Consider the following 20,465-nt stretch of genomic DNA (forward strand, 5'->3'; position numbering starts at 1 on the left):
ATATAAAACACTTGAAGCTGGATACTGATGAAGAATTTACTTGGCTCAGTTTGCAGGTCTAAGACTCCAAGGTCAGACGACCCATGGGTTTGGTGTCTGATGAAGGTCTCATGGCAGACAATATCACAATAGAGGAATGCAAGACCTAAAGTGAAATCGATGAGGTTCAGACATTTACAATGACTCTCTTCCCTGAGATCTAACTCGAGGACCCTGCAGGAACCACCTAATCTCTACCAAAGGCAAACGTCCCCTGGCTGAAGGCCCTCCATGTAGATGGCTCTTAATCATCTCACCCTCTTACATTTCACAATGGCAGCAAAGCCGTGAAGGGGGAAACCATCTAAACTAGAGCAAAAGGCAAACAGCAGACACGAAATCTACAGACCTTTGAACAACAGGAAGGGAAGCCCTTCATGGTTGAACACTGATTTAAACAGAAAAGAAAGGTCACACATAGGTACGACTTGTGGTTTCTGATCTCAATGCCACACAGTTCCTGACCATCTAAGACGACCAGTCTGTGAGATCTGCCTTGCCAGCCTTCTTTACTGCTCTCTGAATGGTTTACTTTTTGCCCTCATTCTCCAGTTCAGACCCTACGTCCAGGCACGCCATCAGCACAGCCATCCATCACTGGGTCTGCTAGAGACATGCGTTTTCACGGCTGGACTTTTTCTCCTAGCTCTGATTCTAGTTCTGAAGCAAACAAACAAAACAACTCCCCCCCCCAAAACCCACCCCAACTCATGGCAGCCTACAGACGTGGAGCTAGGGGATGCTGGGTGGCAAAGGTTTTCTTTTATGTACATAAGTCACACATTTTACTTATGACAAATGAGGGACTAAGATCTTGAAGTCCCACAGAGAGATGAGAGCTCTGGCTTCTTGGATCCTGGTTTATATTATCTCTCCGTCTTCATCTTCTCTCCTACAAGCTAAATGATTCTCTCTTTTCAACTCACTCAGGTACCTCGACCTTCAAATGGGATCATCATTGGCAGGATTCTGTTAAAGCATTTACTTCAATGCATCTATTTTACCGAATACCAAATTTGCCAAATAAATTTTGAATGCAAGAGATTCTGAAAAGGGCCTTATGTCATCCACAACTGAAACGTTTAGCAAGCAAAGTCTAAGGGGACGACCACATCTATGCCCATGTATACCAATCTGTGCCTACATACACCCTCATCTGTATCTCTGTACAGCACACGTGCCCACATACACCATATCTGTGCCCATGTACACCACCCCTGTGCCCATGTACACCACACCTGTGCCCATTTTCACCCATGCCGGTGCCCATGCACACCTGTGCCTATCACACACCATGACCTGCACCTATATATGCCCACATCCATGCCCATGTACACCAGTCTCTACTCACAGAGAGCTTGTTGTCTGTAGCACATTGTTTGTGCTTATTGATTGTAGCACATTCAATTCTCTCTATATAATTCTAATATTTTTTTCAAGTATCCAAGAGATAAATGTTCATCTGCAGGGCATCCTTCCCTACCAAACACACAATTTGGGTCGTTGACCTATGTCTTTCAGTGTCCTGTAGGCCCCCTCTCATCACAACGTCAGCCCTCGTTCAGGATGGCTAAATGTACAGATCGTTAAAACTGGGTGCTGGTGACAGAAGACAAATGGCCTTTCATCAGCTCCAGTCTTCTGGAAGAGCCCTTAGCTGATTGCCTTCCCTGTATACCAGCGGACTTCTTTTTCATTTTGACTTTTAGTTCTGTTAATCCCAAATCACAGTGGTCCAGGTCAACTCTGTCAACACTTCAGTGAATTCCAAATTATAGTCAGTAGTCAGATGGAAGGGGTATTAACTGGAATGGACTGCCCTAAGAGCTTGAGGGTGGAAGGAACCGAAGAAAAAGTTACAGCTCCATTCTAGGCCCAGTCCCAAACAGACTCCCTGATGTAAGTGTGTGTGTGTGTGTGTGTGTGTGTGTGTGTGTTTGTAAGAAACAGATAGTCTATTCTGTATGTGTGCATGCAGATATACATATATACCTGTGTGTGCACATTCATACAGGCCAGAGGACAATATCAGGTGCCCCTATCTATCATTTTCTGCTTTATTCCTTTGAACAGGGTTTCTTGCTGAACCTGGAGCTAGGCTGGCAGTTCAAGCCTAGATACCTCCTGTCTTCACCATAGAACTAGGATTAGAGGCACATTGTGACCAAGTCCAGCTTTTCACCTGGGTGCTGGGAGTTACACATAGATCCTCACTCTTGTGCAATAAGTACTCTGATTTATTGAGTCATCTTTCCAACACCATTGATTGACATTTGCTTAGCTCTATTTTAGACTATCTTGACTTGAGAAATAAATAAAAAGAAGACAACAGAACTAAGCACATGCAATGCTGTATTTACAAAAATCTGTTTTCTAACACATTAACACCAAGATGAATTTCTATGGATTTTACACTTTCTCTTGATTTAGTTTTTATTAACTATTTACATCGGTGTTTCTACAATTACCAAAGCAATATATATTCCTTGTAAAACATGTTCTCCACAGGGCATAAATAAATCACCATTCTACCACCAGAGATTCCCATTAGGAATATTTAGCATGTTGCATGTACATGCATTACAAGGAAATTGAGTTACACTAATAATGCCTTTTCATTTGCATGAATTTATATACCAAACCCATCATTCTAGTTCATGAACATGGCCCAACATTACTGAGTCCTGTCTATCTGGAGGCAGCTACTGGTCTGAACTTTTGTAAATAGTACTACAGTGGGCAGTCTTATTTGAATGTCTCACATTTGTCTGTTTCTGCTGGTTGGATTTCTGGAGAACACTTATTTCAAGGATTTGGATTAAGCTGGTGATTCTGTGTCTTCCAGAACACATACACCAACTCATCCCTCCAAATGGAGAGTCCTTCATTACAATGTATTCCAAATCCAAGACATTTAGTCTACCTTTTTTATATGCTTATTTTAAAGGTGAAAGGAGAATTTTGCTTTTTCAATTTACTTAAACATTGATAAAGATGACATTTTCCCATGTTACTTGGGTTAAAACTAAGAAGACCAATTTAGATACAAATTGGGTCTAAAATTGAGTTCATTTAATGGGAATAAATAAGACAATGACTATAGTCTACAGATTACAAATGGACTGAAATTAGATATTTTATGCTGTGTTTCTTATAACAATGAAAGGGATTAGCAGTATTTCTTTATACCGGGCATTTTTCTATATCTGTTGGATGTTATCTTCATAGCCACTTTGAGCAACAGATGATTTTTACTGTCTTTGTCAATAAGAAGTTAAGGAGCTAGAAGAAACATTTTTAGACTGTGTGCTATTACTACTGAAATACTTTTCATTTATAAAAGTCACTGGGGGGTTGACTTTGAGGTCTCAGATGCTCAAGCCAGGCCCAGGGTCTCACTGTCTTCCTGCTGCCTGTGAATCTAGACATAGACCTCTTAGGTCCCTCTCTAGGACCATGTCTGCCTATGCTTTGCCACCATGATTCCTACCATGATGATAATGGACTAAGCCTGTGAACTGTAAGCCAGCCCCAATTAAATGTTTTCCTTTATAAGAATTTATGTATTCATGATGTCTCTTCACAGCATTAAAGCACTAAATAAGACAGATAGCTCTTAAGTCTAGAAAATCAAGGTGGACAACAAGCATGGACATTAGCCAGATCCTGTCAAAGGCTTTATAGTGATAATATCATCATCAATGATATATTTACATGGAAAGGAGTCACCAGGGAGTGAGACAGGAAGCCAGGAGGAAAACTGTAGGCCCTCAGAACACTTATCCCTTCTGTGGGCACAGCACAGTTAGCTTAAGGACATTACTCTGGTTCCCATCAGTTAAAGGTTCTGCTCCTAATAGTGCTACACTGTGCCCTAATCATGCTACACCATGTTCTAATTGTGATACACTGTGTCCTAATCATGCTACACTGTGCACCAGTTTTATAACATAGAAAGCTGGGGCTGGGGAATCACATCCATAACACCAATAAAGCACATGCATATGCCTGCACACATGTGTGCATACACACACTCATACACTCACATATATGTGTACCATCTTTGTAGAAGAGTCATAGTTTTTCTCTATTCTACATGAATTGTTAATAAATAAAACCAGTAAGACAGGCTTCTGTAAAAATTATTTTCAGGGTATTTTACATTTTTAAACCTTAATTTCAAATTCTGCTTTAATACACACACAAACACACACACACACACACACACACACACCATTGGGGTTTGCATTTGCAACTGAATAACAAAAGTAACAGGAATGTAGGTCCAATTTCTACAAATTTAGGTCACTTAGCCTAAGTGTTGGATGTTTCACTTTGTAATGTCCCTGGAAAGTGAAGTCCTTGGGTTTTCACTGGTTTTCCTCTTACCTACCATGGAGCCTGATACCTACTTTCCTTAGCACAGGACTTTTCAAGCTGCTATGAGGATCTAGACATCATATTCAAGGCTAGAGTTTGGATGTGAATATGTGAGACATTTACATTAAAAATTTTTATGAGCATAAGCCAAGGTAGGTGTGATACATCTATCATTAAAAAAAAAAAACTGTTCCTGTGAATGAGGGAAAAGTCAGGGTGGAAAACGGGTTGATACTGGGTTATGGTAAGTATTTTTTTTGTTTTTTATGAGACAGGGTTTCTCTGTATTGTTTTGGAGGCTATCGGTCCAGCCTGGCCTCGAACTCACAGAGATCCACCTGCCTCTGCCTCCCGAGTGCTGGGATTAAAGGCGTGCGCCACCACCGCCCGGCTATGGTAAGTATTAAAACCCACAAAAACCAGTCTTTTGATTTAGAAGTCTAATTGGCCAATAAGTGCCAGAAAAATACTAATCACTTTCCCTAAAGTGATGAAAATCAGGAGAGTTACATTTCAGCAGGCAAAGGCTTTATCACAGACAAAACCAAACTTCAGTTCACTCCAGTCAGGCTTCACCAGATGCATTAAGTGCTTCCCGCACATATGGACACCAATCTTTGGGTTTAGAAGGCTTTCCTGACACCTTTTGCCTGACCTTTCTGGGGCTACAATTCATGTAAGGGGAAGGGTAGCTCCATCTACCTGTGCCAGTGATGCTACTACCTGCTTGTCGGGCATCTATTGAGCAGGGCACTTGATGCGGCATGGGAGGTCCTCGTATCTTTGCTTACATAAGGGGAGATGGGTCTTGGCATTCAAGAATTCAGAAGTACCCTGGAGTGGCAGGTGTTCCTACTCCCTTTCTTTTCCTATTAGCCTTCCAGTGTTTACTGAAAAAAAAAAGCTCATCCACAAGGATGCAATGAAAGTAACCACTGCAAAACAACCATCAGGGACTGGAGAGAAGGCTCAGTGGTTAAGAGCCCTGGCTGCTCTTCCAGAGGACCTGGATTCAATTCCCAGCACCCACATGACTGCTCACAACTGTCTGAAACTCCTAGGGAGATCTGGCACCCTCACATAGACGTACATGCAGGCAAATTATCAATGCACATAAACTAAAAACAAAAAACAGAGACACCCTAAAACAGCAGCCCCATAAATACCATCAGAGACACCCTAAAACAGCAACCCTACCGATGTCAGAGATTTCTTATTATTTCTTTAGTCCCAAAGCAGGTAAGATACAAGGGCCATAATCTTAAAAATTCATTTCCTACCAGTGCACATTTGAGTCAATAGGAGCTTTATATAAATTCCCTCCCACACACTGCAATTACTTCCGAATTTTTTCTCCATGAAATGAGTCACACTGTGGGAATTTACAGCCATTTCATGTTCTGGTTTTACGGATCAGAAATTTCCTGTTCTGTGTCATTATTAGAAATATTTTGCCATTTGTTTTTGAATTGATGGCCATGTAGACGTTGTTAGCCTAAGCCTCATTGGCTTGCCAGAAATGAATCAGCAGCAACGAACAAGTCAGTCACGTGAGCAGCTTCATTCTTTCAGGGCACTGTCCTGAGTGTTTATCTTGATCTTCAAAACCCTTCCCCAATGCAATTAGGGTTCACAAATATAGAACACCTGGGAAATATACTGGAAAGTTTGGGGTAGCCAGTTGAGGTTCCCTCGGACATTCTAGTCTCTTCTTACCCTGGCTGTGGACTACTAACCCGTGAAATCAATTAATTCTGAGTCCTAAAAGCCTGGTTGGTACTTCAAGAAAGCATAGGTAACACCAGAGATTAATAATTAGATGACACCTGTGTCTTCATGCAGCCCTGGACTAGTGGCCTGCAGAATTCTAGTCAAGAGGGATGGGCAGAGGAAGGGAGTGAACCCAGTTATATAACGGAATGTGTGACATTGTGGGAACAATGCTGCAGGGAGTGCATCCACGTTAATTCACTTTGATCTTAGGAAAGTGCTGTTATTATTTGAGATCAGGGAGCCAATGCTTTGGGGTTGAGTGACATGCCTGTCAAACTGAGTAGGCCAGCTGGGGTTTGAACCTGGGAAGTCCATCTCCACTCTACTGCTTTCTCTGGCCTTTTCTGTCCTATGACTCTACCCCACAAACCAAGCAGAGTTGCCCTCCACACCAGGAGCTCCATATCTATGGCTTCAACAAATCATGGATGAAAAGCACTGGGGAAAAAACCTGCAGGGTTACAAGCAATGCAGACTTGTTTCCCACACCATCGTTCGCTATTTAGTGAAGCATAACAATCACAGTGTGCACTTTGTGTCAGTGGTTATGAATAATCCAGAAGTCATTTAATGTACCGTGTGTGTGTGTGTGTGTGTGTGTGTGTGTGTGTGTGTGTGTGTGTGTAGCTTAAACTCGGGTTGTACGCTTTCTTACAACAGATCTTTGACCATTGCAACTGAGCATCCACAGAGTCCCTGGAAACCATCCCTATGGACTCTGATGTACTCCCCTACTTGCCCCCTTTAAAAAAATACATTTTTACCTTTAATTTTATGTGTATGAGTGTTTTACCTGCATGCATATGTATGCCTGGTATCTACAGACGCAGGGAGTGAGTACTGGATTACTTGCAACAGGAGTGGGCTGCCATATGTGTGCTGGGAACCAAACCTGGGTCCGCCACAATAGCAGCGAGTACTCATAATCACTGAGCAATCTCTCTCACTCCACATTTTTCTTTGCGGATTGCTACCCAGGACTAACCCACCCATGTTCTTCAAGTGTTTTGCTTGTTTTTGGTTTTTGTTATGAGGCTGGAGGGATTTTGTGATTTTTATAAAGAAAGGGGAGGGGGCACATGGCCACCTTGATGACATTTGAATCGGAATGGAGCTTCTGGAGAGCTAGCTTGGTGAATCCTGAAGTTTGGAGAGAGTCCTGAACCCATCATCGGGTGGGCTGAAGTGACACAGTCAGACTCATCCACATTTCCCCCCATGTGACTGGCACAGCAAGGTTCCCAAATGCCAGCCAGGTGACTAGGGTGATGGTGCCTGGACTCTTTGCTTCTCCTTCTTTGCCCAAAATTACAAAATGAAATTACCTTGCCATTTGCTTTTTCTTTCGCCCTCATGTCCTCTTGCTGGTTCTTTCTTTCTATTCCTTCCCTGCTGTTATCAAGATGAATAAAGCTACACATTCCAAGGCTGTCTGTTGACCTTTGGGACTTAGAAGTCTCCCACAACAGGAGGAAAGCATCTCTGAAATAAATGTGGATCCACGGAGTACCTCAGGCATGTGGAGGAAACAAATGACTGAGCCCTTTCCAATTCACAGCACCCAGCAGGCAGAGAAGCAGCAATTTGAGATTTCAAAGTATCCGGGAGTCTCACAAGATAATGCCTTCAGTTGGCACTCAAAGGTACCAGTTAAGTGTTAGTTCTGCGGGTCCAGACTGCCCCTGTTCCCCAGGGCTTCAAAACAAAAGGCAAGCACAACCTTATTGTAATTAGGGTGTGATGCTATTTCTTTTAACAGTTTGGAAGATTTTTGTTTTCGTTTTTTGGCTTTTCACACACATTCATGAGAAGGTCTAGAGAAATAAGTATCTTTCGCTAAATGAATTAGCAGCATCTTCATGGCCAAAGACCATTGGCTTGGTAGGAAGGCGGTTCCTGTGTGACAAATCACACAAGCAATTTGCCCTTCTTTTAAAAAGTAACTGCCTTTTTGTTGTGTGTTGATTGTATTTTATTTACGGTGTGTGTGTGTGTGTGTGCGCGTGTGTGTGTCTGCCCACACTTGTTTATGTGGGTAAGCATGTGATATGTCCTACATATGGAAGTCAGAAGACACCTTGCAAGAACCAGTTCTCAATCCTTCCTGAGTGAGGCCAAGGGGCCTGCACTCACTGAGCCTCGCTGGCCCCTACCTTTCCCTTCCTATGATAGTCAGCAACATCACCATTGTCCTGAGTTAGCACAGAAGACTTCTGGCTCATTTTCCTCAGTCTGTATGTCATGACTCTTTCCTGATATTCTTTTTTTTCCCGTTGCTACTCTTAAATCAGTGTGAAGTCCTCGCTGGGGCTGATGAGTCTGCAGCTGTCATCAGAAACCTGCCTAATTTTCCTCCTCCCTTACTGTACTGCAGCCACACCGACTCTCTTTTTCATTATGCATACCTAGCATAGCTCTCTCTGGGGGCTGTGGCTTTCCATTTCTTTTGCCTAGAATTATTCCCTTGGCTTGCAACATTCAGTTCTTGAGCAGGCTCCCTAGGCTGGTTATCTTAAAAAGTAACTTTTATCTTCAGTTCCTTTATTTTACCTCTAAGGTCCCATTTGCATCAGATGTTGTACTGGTTTCCATGGCAGCCAGTCTCTTTCCACAGCAGTGTAAACTATACGAGAATGCATCTCCTCTGAACCACTCACGGTTCTCCCTCAGTGACAAGACTAGCGCTCTGCACATCAAAGGCATGCAACAATTACTGATTGGACAGGACATGTTTTCTCTCTTTTATGCAAGAAAAGAAAGAAGCCTACTGTGGTATTTGTAAATTCTATGAATAATATATTAAAGAGAATCCCCGAACCCCCTTGGCATTGTAGTATAACCTGCTTCATCTTTTACCCGATACTGTACTCTGGTAGATTTCCAGCTGTCACTGTATGGTGTTTTTTGTCTAACATTGCATGCTGCTATTTATGAATACTTGGAAGAATGGAGCAGATACCCAAATACAAGGACTCTCAGGTATTAAAATATATCATCTCTCTAACCCCTCAAGATAATGATGAAAGTGTATTTGTGTACCTTCTCTAGGGCTTCTCTGTGGGATTAAGCTCCATCCAATCACATTGGCAGCTACCTAGATGGCCCAGCCATTATTGGATGTCTCTTTTGTGTTTTCCAATAAAATAATACATTGACTCCCTGCTTCCAGTGGGGGTCAGTAGGATAGCATGTGTTCTGTATACTTGAGCTCCAAGGCTCAACCTGTCATGCCAAAGAGATCAAAATTAAAGTAATAAATTAAATACATTTCACATGCCTGGTGTGGTGGTATGAATGAGATTGGCCCCCATAGGCTCATATATTTGAATGTTGGTGCCTAGTTGGTGGGAGGGTTTGAGAAAGGTTAGGAGGTATGGTCTTGGTGTGTCACTGGAGGTGGGATTTGAGGTTTCAAAAGCCCACACAAGGCCCAGTTTTGCTCCCTCTGCCTCTGACATGATGATCAGGACGTAGGCTCTTAGCCACTGCTCTAGCCATGCTTCCTGACCCTCTGAAGCTGTAAGCAAGCCCCCGATTAAATGCCTTCTCTTATAAGTTGTCTTCATCAAGGTGTCTCTCCACAGTGATGGAAAAGTAATAAGGGACTTGGAAATATTTTAAATGTATAGCATGAACTGGGAGAGAAAGTCAGTAAAAAGAAAAAGAAAAAAAAAAGAGATTCTGTTCCAAAAGAACAAGTGGTATCTTTGAGAAGGAAAATTCAATAAATCCCTCAAAAACTAGAATGTATCACTGTGTACTCGACCAGGCAAAAGATAACAAAAATTAAAGGCTGAAGAATTATTAAATTCACATATCAATAAATAAAATAATCAAAAAAAGGTAATGTCCACAGCATTCATGATCTCCGAGACACGATTAAGAGTCCAAATCAGTGAATCTGTGGTGGAGATGAGGAAATACAGACTAAAGGCATGATAGTGAATTCAACAAATGATAGAAGAAATTTCTCGATATTTACAAAGGAAATGGACAACCATGAGCAGGAGGAATTTGGAACTCTACATGGACATTAGCAGACAAGAGTCTCTCCATGCTGGGCTGGAGAGATGGCTCAGGGGTTAAGAGCACTGGCTGCTCTTCCAGAGGTTCCCAGTTCGATTCCCAGCAACCAAAATGTGGCTCAACACCATCTATAGTGCGATCTGATGCCCTCTCCTGGGATAAAGGTGTACATGCAGATAGAACACTCATACAAAAAGTCAGTAAGTAATCTTAAAAAGAATCTCTTCATGCAATACTGTGGCCAAGATGCCAGTGTTGTGGAACAAAGAAAGAACTGTGACAGTTGTAAGAAAGGAATTCCAAGTTGGTTACAATGACAAGTTTGTCAGGATAGCAGCAGCATCCTGAACAATGGCACTAAAGAACAGAAGTGATCTGATGCATTTGAAGCCCTGGGGAAAAATAGCCATCAACCAAGGTCACTATGACCCAACAAGGTCATCCTTTAAAATCAAAGGAGAAATGGCAGCCTTACATTCTAGGAATAAATTAGAGGAATTATCAGCCCTAACCCAGCACTGCAACCAAGAATTACAGATATCCCCAGAAGAAGAAAGATATATACAAGCACAAGAGTTGGAAAAGATCTCACTAGAAGTAAGAATCTCATATTCAGCAATAAAACTGCATAAGAAAGGAGATATTACTATATAATATTAAATGATAATCCAAATGAGAACGGTGATAGCACTCTTGTCAAAAAAAACATGGACTAGTTGGGTGGAATATAAAACAAGCCTCATTTTTTTTTTTTGCTGTCTGCAAGAAACTCACTCTACTGGCAAAGCCACAAACAGAATGAAGTGAAAAGACAGAAAAAGATAGTCCAAACAGAATCTACAACCAAGTGCATCTGACAAAGCAGACTTCACACCAAAATTAGTCATAAGATAAGGAAAGCCATGTTAATAAGCAGGGCCATCCATCAAGAAAATGTAATGGTTTTAAATATGCATTTATTGAATGTAACCATACCCAGTTTCATAAAACAAATACTATAGGATATAAAGGGAAAGAGTTCCATAAAAGGGTGACTTTAATATCCTGCCTTAATCAATAGGCTGCTCATTCAAACAAACAAAAAGATCAACAAAGGAACTTCAACATTATGATCCACCCTGCCTCAAAACACTAAACTAATGATAGCAATAATTCATAAAATGAGGAAAACAGAAATTAAAAATGTGTATATAGCAGATAAGGCACTCTAGCAAAATATATAAAGCACTTTATAATTAAGAAGATAAATTAATATAAAACATATAACAGATACATTTTCAGAAGTTTTTTTAACAAGTGGCCACTCTCTACCTGTCAGTATCGATGTCTATATTTCTAAGCTAGTCTTTGTTTTTATAGCTTTTATTACATTTTATTAATTCATCTTGTGTGCACGTGTGTGTGTGTGTGTGTGTGTGTGCGCGCGCGCGTGCGTGTGCATGAGCACATGCCGCAGTGGCTATGTGGTCAGAGGATAGCTTAAGATGTCAGTTCTCTCTTTCCACTACATGGGTCCTGGGCATTGAACTCTGGTCATCAGGCTTGGCAGTAAGTGCCCAAATGCTGACCCTTCCTGTGGTTTTTAAATGACCAATTCATTGGTTAGCATGCTCATTTGGCTATTGGTCAAGTATACTTAGCCAGCTTGCACATAAAGATGTTCATTAAAATGTAAGGCAATAAAGGCAGATGAAAATGATCATATGCAGACTCACCTCAGCTTTGGTAAAGCCACTCTGGGTGACATTCTAAGGTGTAGGTCCGGCATTTCTCCTTCTGAACAGGCTGTTGACAGCAGGTCATGGCAGGGAACAGTATGTGTTATGCGTCTTCAGACTACACCAGGAAAAACCCAGAAAAGCCATGTGTAAGTTGCTGCTCTCATCACTGTGACCAAGCAGCTAATAAGAAGCAACTTCAAGGAAAAAGGGTCTATGTGGGCTCATGGCTTGAGGATATCTAGCCCAGGATGGTGGGGAATGCATGGTGGCATCAGCACAAGGCTGCTTTTGTTCACATTTGTGTGACTGAGGAAGCAGAAAAGGGGAAGACAGCATTCAGTTGGCTTTTTTCTTTTCTGTTTTTATTCAGCCTAGGGTGCCTGGGATGCTGCTTCCCACCTTCAGGGTGATCTTCCCCTCCTCACTTAAAACTCTCTGGGAAACAACCTCATAGATAGGCCCAGACATGTGCCACACTGATGACCTGGGTGTTTTGGTTCTTTGATCCAAGTTCAAAGTCAAAATTAACTACCACAAGCAAGAAAGACCTTGTCTTTAAAGGTTATGAGAATGAATAAAAACACAATACGATGGCATAAATGCATGGAAATGCCATAGTGAAGATCGTTACTTTGTATACTGAATTTTAAAAGGTAGCTAAAAGGTGGTGTCAGTATTTAAAAACCAGAGTGGCATGGAAAATTAAAGACCATTTGGCTTAAAATTTCAGAGTGGACAACTGGCTGCCCATTTTCCCCTGAGCTCTTGGCAATTTTGGATGCAAGACGATAAAAGGGCTTGGGCCAGGTGTGAGGCTAATACTGAGGAATAGAAAATCAACAAATCATTTTAAGGTTGGTGATTTCAGGAGATCCAAATATTTGGCCTGACAGAGGATGTGCCAGTTTAAGAACAGGGTCAAAAAAGATGCCTTGATGGTGACAAGCAAGCCAGGCAAGTACAAACACTTGAATCTCAGTCCCCAGAACTCATATATACAGGAAGGCATCGCCACAGGCACACCCGTAACCCCCGCAGACCGCCAGCCTAGATGCAGGGCTCATGAGAGACCTCTCTCTAAATACTAAAGTGAAGAATGATAGAAAAATACCTAGAGTCCTCCTTTGGCCTGAGCACATGTATCCCCTATATAATGCACATGCATCCCCACATTCATTACACACACACACACACACTCTCACACCAAATGGACAACAGAAACAGTCTGACAGAATGAAATTACTTGCAGTGCTTAAGAAACGTAGAGAAGTCAAGAGAAGAAAATCATAGTTATTATGTGCTTTAAAAATAATATGAAAAATAGTTTTCATTTCATAGACGAGAAATAACACAGGCAAACCACAGACTACCAGGAGAAAGCTGAGAATACCAAAGGGATAGGTAAATACTCAGTACTATAAAATAGTTGTATCACTTGTGTAACTTGAATTATATGTAGAACTAAAAATATATGAAAGTAATAATGAGACAGCAGCAGAAGGAAGACTTTAGCCAAGTCAGCACAAAACCCAGCTGTGGCGTGCTGGCAGAGCTGGAGGCCCCTCTCTTGCAAACCTTTGCTGTGCAAAATAAATAGACTAGAGAATCTGCAGGTGGCTTTCCCCCTGCCTAGGCTTTAGTAGAGACAGCACGCACCACAGAAGGGGCACACAGCTCTACATAGAACTGGCCTTCTACACCCTTATGAAATAGTTTGACATTTGGGAGGAGAATAGGAGGTAAGGGCAAGTTTTGTTGGCGTCAAAGAAATGACAAACATTACTTGCAGACAGAAACATGCCATGAGCCCAAGGAGGAAGAACATGGATATATGGTTGGTAGAGAACTATACTTTTTATACATGTTCCCCAATCCAGGGACATACAGTCTACAGGGAGTGAGAGTCAGTTAGAAATTCAAGAACTCCACCTCTGTCCTGTTGGTGGCCCTCCTCAGAGACACTGAGTAAGGGAAACAGTGTGCTACCACCGGGAAAACTGAGATGGAATGTCTATAGGGTAGCGTGAAGACAGTGGGTGGCTAGCTGCCAGTACAGATTCGAGTCATTGCTGGGGAAAGTAAAGCCCGGGGCACACTGGGTGTAAGCAAACTGCCAGTAAATTTTAAAATCACACGACGATTCTAAGCAACCAATGAAGACAAGAGGAGCAACATGGAGATTGCAGAAATGAAAATAGTGCATACAGGAACATGCCCTCCAGGGCTTCCAAGACTAGGGGATATAGTTAGTGGTCGTCATGGAGGAGAAAGGAAAGAGATGCTTCAAGAAGCAGCAGTTTTTCCCCAAACTAACCAAAGACAAAAGAACTGCAGAGGATGCCAAGTAGGTGTTCCAAGAACAGCACACACCTGGTACTGTCCTAGCAACAGCACACACCTGACACTGTCCTAGCAACAGCACACACCTGACGATGTCCTAGCAACAGCACACACCTGACACTGTCCTAGCAACAGCACACACCTGACACTGTCCTAGCAACAGCACACACCTGACACTGTCCTAGCAACAGCACACACCTGACACTGTCCTAGCAACAGCACACACCTGACGATGTCCTAGCAACAGCACACACCTGACGATATCCTAGCAACAGCACACACCTGACACTGTCCTAGCAACAGCACACACCTGACGATGTCCTAGCAACAGCACACACCTGACACTGTCCTAGCAACAGCACACACCTGACACTGTCCTAGCAACAGCACACACCTGACACTGTCCTAGCAACAGCACACACCTGACGATGTCCTAGCAACAGCACACACCTGACACTGTCCTAGCAACAGCACACACCTGACGATGTCCTAGCAACAGCACACACCTGACGATGTCCTAGCAACAGCACACACCTGACACTGTCCTAGCAACAGCACACACCTGACGATGTCCTAGCAACAGCACACACCTGGCGCTGTCTCATGTGGGTTTCTAGTGCCGTGATAAACACCAAGGCCAAAAGCAAACTTGGGAGGAAAGGGCCGATTTCGCCTTACGTTTCCAGGTAACAGTCTTCTCACTGCACGAAGTCAGGGCAGGGCCTGAGGCAGGAACGTCAGACCATTATTCAAGAAAATGGTCCCATAGACTTTTTGTCCACAGGCCAACCTGATGGAGGCAATGCCTAAACTGAGATTCTCCTTTCCCAGATGCATTAGGTTTCTGTCAAACTGACAAAAACCAACCAACAGACACATTGCAATCAATTAGATGAAAACAAAACACACGCTGACATTTCTATTACATCCAACCCTACCTCTACAGCACAATAACAACAACAAGATGCAAATCAATCAACAAATCAAAATGGAAACAAGGAAGCTACCTCAAATCCCCATTTGGAGCTTTTATTTTTGTCGTGTGTGTGTGTGTGTGTGTGTGTGTGTGTGTGTGTGTGTGTGTGTGTGTACATGTCAGTATACACATAAGCATATGGGTACCTATGGTGTGCGTGTGTCTACGTGTCATTATACATGTGTGCATGTGAGTTCTGATGGAGGACACGAGAGGATACCAGCTCCTCTAGAGCTGCAGTTGCAGGTGGCTGGGAACAGCCATGTAGGCGCTGAAAACCAATCTTGGGAAAGCATCACGCACTCTGCCACTGAGACACCCCTCTAGCCCTGCACCATGTTTTATATCCATCTTTGGGTTACTAATGTTGTGATGAAACACCATGACCAAAAGCAGCCTGGGGAGGACAGGGCTTATTCCACTCACAGTTCCATATACCAGTTCATCGTCAACAGCAGCAAGCGCAGGAACTTGAGCAGGGCAAGAATCTGGAGGCGGAGGCCACGGAGGGCGCTGTGTACTGGCTGCCCGCTGTGGTTGGCTCAGCCTGCTCTCTTATAGAACCCAGGACCACCAGCCCAGAGATGGCACCACCCACAATGGGCTGGACCCTCCCCCAGCAATCACTAATTAAGAAAATGCCCTGCAGGCTTGCTTGCAGCCTGATCTAACAATATTATGGAGGCATTTTCTCAACCGAGGCTTCCTCCTCTCTGATGACTCCAGCTTGTATCAAGTTGACATAAAACTAGACAGTATAACTGACTCCTTGTCAGCTTGACACACAAAACATTTCAGTTTTCAGTTAGAACTGTTTCTTTCTCATTTATCCCCAAGATGGCACGTTCCTATTAATATCACAACATAAAACTTAAATAACTTTAAAAGTCCCACAGTCTTTACCAATTCAAACGAATTAAAAGTCCAGTCTCTTTAAAAATCCATAATTTCCTCTGAAAGTTCAAAATCTCTCAACTGTGGGCTCCTGTAAAACTCAGAATTAAATTAAATGCTTCCTTCAAGAGGCGAGAACCAGCACACAGCTAAAATCTGAACAAAGCAAACCCCAGTAGTGTAAATAACTCAATGCCCAATGTCTGGGATTTAGTCACAATCTTCGATCTGCTGGGCTCCTGCAAAGGGCTTGGGTCCCTTCTCTGGCTCTGCCCTCTGCAGCATGTGCAGCTCCTCTTCCAGGTTCGTCTCCTCTTCCAGGCTCCGGCGGGCACCACTTCACCACTGCTGTTCTTGGTGGTCATCGCATGGTGCTGGCAAATCCAAAACGCTGTGGTCTCTGATGCAACTGGGCTGCAATTTCACCAACAGCATCTCCTGGGCTCCCTTCATGTCGCTGATCCTCAACTTCTTTCCATTATCCCTTCAATTCTAGGGCTTCAACGGCTATTGAGGTGGCACCGCACCATTGGCCTATCTTGGCCTCTCACAGTGCCAAGCCCCCGTGGCTTTTCATGATCTATCATGCCTTCAAAACCAGCACCACCTGGGTGACTCTCACACATGCCTCAGTTTGGCTGCTAGCACAGGGTACAACCTTGACCACCCTTGGGACATAGTTTGCATGTGCTGACTCACAGGAAACACTTCCCAGAAGATTGCCCCTCAATGACACTGGTCTCTTGTTAATCACAGCTGATTCTCCTGCCCCAGCTGACCAGCATCCATTGTCCCAGCAAAGAAAAGGTTTTATTTAGTGATTCTGATCTTTTATTAATCACAGCTGATTCTTCAACTCCAGCTGGCCAGCATCACAGATTCTTCTCACAAAAGGCCCAGAAGAGTCTTTGCTTCCCTCGAAAACTTCCAAGCCAGGCCCCCATTTTCTGCACTGCTTTCAACATTCTTTTTTTAAATTAATTAATTTATTATGTATACTGTTTCGCCTGCATGACTGCAGGCCCGAAGACAGCACCAAATCACACTATAGATGGTTGTGAGCCCCATGCGGTTGCTGGGAATTGAACTCAGGACCTTGAGAAGAGCAGTCAGTGCTCTTAACCTCTGAGCCATCTCTCCAGGTTGCTTTCAACATTCTTGTCTTCCAAGCTCCTACAGAACAGCTGACTGAACTCTCAATGCTCAAAGACTTTTCTAGCCCAAAATTCCAAAGTCCTTCCACAATCCTCCCCAAAACAACATGGTCAGATATGTCACAGCAATGATTTTTTACATATTATTAGCAAAAATATGTCGCACACAGCAAACATTGACAGTTGGATGTTATCCAGTGAGGAGACATTTGGTTTACTGTTCCATCCTGTCTGGTTGTACAGCTAATACAGCAATGCCATTGATTTAGAATTGACAACATGGCATTTTAGTCATGAAAAAGTTATAAAAGAACATTAAATAATAATACTATATATGTCTTTTACTCATAAAGGTAATACCCTAGGGCAGAAATATAAGATGTAAATTTCAAATTATATCTCTAGGAATTATCATCGGTGTATGATTATTTTCTTTTGTTTTATTTTGTTTGGGGCAAAGTCTCATTATGTAGCCCTGGATAGCCTAGGATTCTCTATTTGGTCTGGATAGCCTCAAACTCAAGGTGGTCTTTGTGCCTCAGTCTCTTAAGTACTGTTTTTCCAAGAATTGTTATATTTGAGGATCATAAACATTTCAAGAGATTTGTATCATTTTAAATTATATGTATTGTGCATGTCTATGAGTAGGAATGTGTGCATGAAAGAAGGCACCCATAGAGCCCAGAAAGGGATGTGGAATCTCATGGACCTGGAGTTACAAGAAGCTCTGAGCTCCCTGATGTAGGTCTAGGAACCGATCTTGAGTCTATTAGCCACTAAGCCATCTCTCTAGTGTCAAAATACGTATTTTTAGGCTCCAGCAATTTAGACTATTTCAACAATACTGAATTCAGGCTAGGAACCACATGTAGGTTTGTTAGTTAAAGCCTTCCACGTGACAAAGACCCACAGTCACAGGGGACATCCCATTCGTATCTCTCATTTGGGGAAACCAACTCTTGTTTTATATTACAGTTGGCTATGGCTAACTCTTGCTCCTCTGGATGGGCTTAGTGGTTGCTTGGAAACACCCTCAGTGTTCTGGGAGTGTGAGTGAGGCAGAAGAATGGGAAGTGGGGGGTTATGGGATGGGGTAGGTGGGAGATTCCACTTCCTGCCCTACTATCTACACTATGCTTTCTTGGCATCGATGGATTTAATGTGACTTGGATTTCAGGCAGACATAGTTTCTTGGAAGGCTAAATATAGAATGTAAAGTATCCTATGTTTAATTGAAAAGGTCATTAAATGGAACTTCATTTGAATATGTCCCCATGCCTTCTAAGTTAATGAGGTCAAGGTGGCCTTGGAGCACCTCTCTCAGAACATTGTGGGCTGACTTCTTGGCAATAAGGAAGCTCTTTAGGCCAACCTACTGATGGTTGTAAGTCAATTCTGCCAGTATTGTGTTTTCTAATTTGTTCAATTAGAACATTTTTTTCTTTGAAAAATTAGAGGAGTGATAGCCGTATGTTGGCAGGCACAAAAATCACCCAACTGTAAAGGGAAAAAAAATATAGATTTTCAACCTCCTATCATCAGAGGAGACTGTATGCAATGATTTTAGGGTGAGTCTTTATGTGTGCATGTGTTTGTGTGTGTATGTATGTGTGTGTATATATGTGTGTCTGTGTATGTATGTATATATATATAATATTGTAATATATAGTAACACACACTTTTTTTAAGGAGCTTGTCTCACTATAGGACAAGATGACCTTGAACCTGCAATGACCTTTCTGCCTCTGCCTCAGTCATATCATGACCTCACTCAGGTCAAAAACTATATTTAAATAAGTGTCTTTCCTTTACATCACTTCAGGTACAGCATAAACTATCCTTTAAAAAGTTAGGTAAGAAGATCATTTCTGGGGACTTTATATGTTTTGCAGTGCCCCTTAGATGATAATTAGTAAGGACATTGAACTTCAAATGAGACATTCTGACAGAAAATAGAGCTTACTAAAAATGTAAGAGGACAAAATTATCTAACTTTGAAATGAGGTTTCTTTTCATTGCCTGTCTTTAAATGACAACTTTTATGAAATGACTCACTGAAGAATTATCATGGGATAAGTGCGATAACAGTCATTAATATTCTGGCCACAATTGCAATTCATTTTGTAAACACCAGGCTCCATGAGTCATAAAGTGCCTGATGTAATTGCATTCTGCAAGCAAGGCTGTGTGATGGACCCCTGGGTGGCCATGGGGGGTCTCTCCCCTCAAGCACTGAAAAGAACTTTAAAGTCTACATACAAATGTAGAGATGTTTCCATCCCCTGCTTCCTTCTGCCCTATTTTATCAGAGCTGCTCAGTTCTATCCAGGATCAAAGAGGAAAGATCACGGCGGTTTTGTTGTTCTTGTTTTGTTTTTCACTTATGGTCCTAGCTGAATTGGAAAATATTCCGAGCTGTTTGGTGTGAAGTAAACAATAACACGTAAGCGCTCTCTCACATACGTGCAGCAATACGAAAGGGGGAGAGTGTGACAGGTATCAGCTCTTGTTGCCCTTTGCTTTTTCATCAGATTTTAGTATTTGATTTGATGAGAGACAGGATACATTAACCACTGTGTGCACCAATTGTATTTCCTTTTATTTCATTTGCTGGTTAGCTTTTGCTAAATACAAGAGGGAGTAGCACAGTCTTGGGTAACAGAATAAAAATGAAAATCTTTTATAAAGCTGCCTTGTGCCTTTCTAGCAGGGCAAGGACTCCTAGTCATGTATGAGCTTGTTGGCTGGTTTGGGCACAGGAGTGATTCTAGAAGACCCTATTGTAGGGATGGGAGCCTGGGCAAGCCACTCAAATGTTATTTCTCAGACATCCTGCTCTTTGGCAAGTGCTAAACAGTACTGCTCATTAGAGACTCGCTGATAACACTTGTAACAGGCCAGAGGGAAGTAGGCCTTGCTGCTGCTTAATTTTGGGAAATTGATTAAGATGAATTTAAGATTATGCCCATCCTAGAGAAAAATGAAATAGCTCATTATGAAGAGAATGGACTGCTAGCTATTATTCTGATAGGGAGCAATTTAATGAGCAAATTTATGTGCTGTTGAAGCCAACAGCTTCTTGGTATTCGCATTCTGTGTGGCAGTTTCAAAAGCAAAGAAAAATTAACCCATGATAAGAAAGGAGCACATGTTAAGATAGAC

The 20,465-nt window shown here is 42.3% G+C and overlaps 1 long non-coding RNA gene across 2 annotated transcripts in view; it reads right to left on the bottom strand.

Moving 5' to 3' along the window:
- The window catches only part of LOC110341007, an 81,720-nt gene extending 65,835 nt beyond the window's left edge, over positions 1 to 15,885 (bottom strand). The window contains exons 1-2 of one of the 2 annotated variants that reach the window (XR_002382879.2): positions 15,682 to 15,885; positions 11,934 to 12,054 (exon numbers count right to left, since the gene is read on the bottom strand). This is a non-coding gene — a long non-coding RNA (uncharacterized LOC110341007). The remainder of the gene's footprint in view (positions 1 to 11,933; positions 12,055 to 15,681) is intronic. The other variant, XR_002382878.2, reaches the window with a different exon arrangement.
- Between the last annotated feature and the right edge of the window lie 4,580 nt (positions 15,886 to 20,465).

The sequence above is a fragment of the Mesocricetus auratus genome, unplaced genomic scaffold (genome assembly GCF_017639785.1).
Source record: "Mesocricetus auratus isolate SY011 unplaced genomic scaffold, BCM_Maur_2.0 Super-Scaffold_100027, whole genome shotgun sequence".
Lineage (NCBI taxonomy): Eukaryota > Metazoa > Chordata > Mammalia > Rodentia > Cricetidae > Mesocricetus > Mesocricetus auratus.